Source organism: Arachis stenosperma, chromosome 10 (assembly GCF_014773155.1).
Source record: "Arachis stenosperma cultivar V10309 chromosome 10, arast.V10309.gnm1.PFL2, whole genome shotgun sequence".
Taxonomy (NCBI): Eukaryota; Viridiplantae; Streptophyta; class Magnoliopsida; order Fabales; family Fabaceae; genus Arachis; species Arachis stenosperma.
The window spans coordinates 64566941-64570052 of record NC_080386.1 but is presented as its reverse complement, the minus strand read 5'-3'; positions in this window follow the sequence as shown (position 1 = coordinate 64570052).

The following is a 3112-nucleotide window of genomic DNA, read 5'->3' as shown; positions in this document are numbered from 1 at the left end:
CCATGTTTGCTTCCTGGCGTTGGCAACGTGCATGGCATGGCTCATGGCGTTGGCAACTTGAATGGTGCGACTTATGGGCGTTGGCAACGTGGTTGGTGCGGCCATTGGGCGTTGGCAACGTAGTTGGTGCGGCCATTGGGCGTTGGCAACGTGGATGGTGCCATGTCTTGGCGTTGCCTTGAATAACGCCAGTGAAGTAGCACGTTGGCAACGTGCTCGAGCTTGCTTCCTATGGTGCCAAAGTTGCTTGGTTGTGTGGCGTTGGCAACGCCCATCTTGAGTTGGCAACGCCAGCTACTTTTCTTCCAGGGCCAAGCTTGATTGTGTGGCGTTGTTAGCCTGCGTTGTCCTCAAACACGCCCCTCATCTCTAGGCTGGCAACGTGCTCGAGGCTCCAAATTAGCTCCCCAAGATTGCTTGGGTGGGCGTTGGCAACGCCCATCTAGAGTTGGCAACGCCAGCTCTTCCTCCAGGGCCAAGTTCCTTGTGTGGGCGTTGGCAACGTGGTTCTAGAGTTGGCAACGCCAGCTCTTCCTCCAGGGCCAAGTTCCTTGTGTGGGCGTTGGCAACGTGGTTCTAAAGTTGGCAACGTGCTTCACTTCATCCAGGGCCAAGCTCCTTGCTTGTGTGGGCGTTGGCAACGTGGTTCTAAAGTTGGCAACGTGCTTCACTTCATCCAGGGCCAAGCTCCTTGCTTGTGTGGGTGTTGGCAACGTGGTTCTAAAGTTGGCAACGTGCTTCACTTCATCCAGGGCCAAGCTCCTTGCTTGTGTGGGCGTTGCCTTCAACAACTCAGCCTATTCTTCAAGTTGGCAACGCCAACTTCTCTTCCAAGGCTGCCTGGCGTTATGCTCAACAACGCACCACATTCCTCAAGTTGGCAACGCCAACTTTGCTTCTTGGTTGCCTGGCGTTGTCCATAGAAACGCCCCCTATTTCCAAGTTGGCAACGCCAACTTCTCCTTGCCAGCTTGCATCATTCTTGCTTCCATGCTTCCTTGTTTCATCACCTATCATCAACAAAGGAAATAGCTTCAAAGTCTTACCAATTCATGCAATAAATTCCATGAGATTCATTCATACTCATTCATGTATATATTCCTTAAATCATTTGCATGAATTTGGCTAGAATCAACATGTTCCTTAGTATTCTCATGCGTGAAAACAAACTCATAAAAGGACTTGTTTATTTAGAGAAAATGAGTGAAATCAAGCTAAAATCAACTAAACTAACTAGCTAATATATCAAATATGCAATTGCATCACAACACCAAACTTAAAATGTTGCTTGTCCCCAAGCAAAATATAAAGAACTTTGTCACGAGGATCTAAGATGTAAGACTTGAATGTTTTTCCAGAGAAGAATTTTTTCATTAAACATGTCATCCTCATTTGTGTGATCCTTGATTTATTGTAAATAAACATGGCTATTCAACTCTCTCAATTAAAATGCTTGCTTCAATACTAAATTGGTTAACTTCACTAGACCTTTTCTATTATCACAGCTCATGATCCTTGAACCATTCTTTACTTGATGCTTTTCTCCCTTTTTTTTTTTATATTCCCCCTTTTTTTTATTTCCAATGAGCTCAAATTCTTGTCTTAAGGCGGCTCTTTAGCATAAGTTTTCAATCAACAATCCCAAACCAGTTGGTTCAAGTTGTTAAGTGTTGAGACACTCTTAAAGATTTACTAACTCAAGCCTCTCTCCTTAACACATTCAATCACAGGCATATAACATTGAAATTTTGTTTGGATAGTGGTGTCCAGCACCTCTTTGGGTTGCTAAATGTTCTGTTATAGAGCTACTCTTGATTGTGAGTTTTCAATCGATAATCCCGAGTTAGTTAACTCAAGTTATCGGGTGATGAAGCACCCCTCAGATTTACTAGCCCAAGTATGTCTCTTAACATCAATCACCACAGACACATATCCAAATTTTGTCATTGATGCCTAGCCTTTCATTCTTTGTTTTCTGTTTTCTTTATTGTCAAGGTTATTTGTGCTTTTACTTATAAGGTCTTTGTGATCCTCAACCAAACTAGTCTTGTATAAGCAAGCATTCTTTTGAATTTCTTGAGCCTTGGTTCTTTCACAATAAAAGTAAATATGCTAGCACTTTTCTTATGGGACAACATGATTCTTTTTAGGCTAGAATTCTCTTTGTTCTTGCTCAAACTACATCTTTTATTCCATTGACAAGTAAAAGTACTCAAGACAAGCAACCATTCCAAATCTGTAAGTGATGATGCATGGAATGGGCAACATAAAGGAAATTGCTTCAAAAAAAATGCAAAAGAAAATGCATCCTAGAAGGTATACCATATTTCAGGCATACATCTTCTTTATTTGATAAAACATAAAGAAACATAAAGAAAACAAAGGAACTTCACCACCTTTAGTCTTCATGTCCCTTTTCCTTTGCTTGATTCTCCTTGCTTTCCTTTGCCCTTTGGATCTTCTTTCTTTTTCTTCCTCAACTCTCCTTGTTGTTTTGTTGTTGAATCCCCCTTTGGATCTTCTTTCTTTTTACTTCTTAACTTTCCTTGTTGCTTTGTTGTTGAATCCCCCTTTGGATCTTCTCTTTGCCAAATTCCTGAGCTTATCATTGTCTCCTGTAGCCTCTGTTGATTGAATCTTACCCTTGCAAGTTCCTGCTCTTCAAATATCTTGCGAGCTTCATTAAAGGTCTTGATTTGTGGGTTGAGCAATGGGGGTGTGGAACAGAGGTAACTGAGCTTTTCTTGAGTGCATATATCATAGTCAAGTCTGTCCTTGTGTCTGGCTTCCCTGAACATTTTGCTTTCATTGAAATCTTTGTGAAATGTATCATGTCTAGCATCCAACCTATGGAGAAGCTCCCTTTGCTGAGCTTGCTCTTTCCTTAGTTGAGCTTGTTCTTCTATTACTTTCTCCATGGCTTTTTCATGTTCCATAGTTGAATTGTTGATGGCTTCCTGCATCTTGGCATATTGTTCTTGTTGTAGCTCCATCATGTGTGCTTGGTATTCATTTTGTTGGTTCATCCTCTGAACTTGAACCCCTCTTTGTTGATCCATCAATTGCCAAAGGTCCCTTTGTTGTTGAGCTTGTTCCTCTTGGCTTCTTTGAA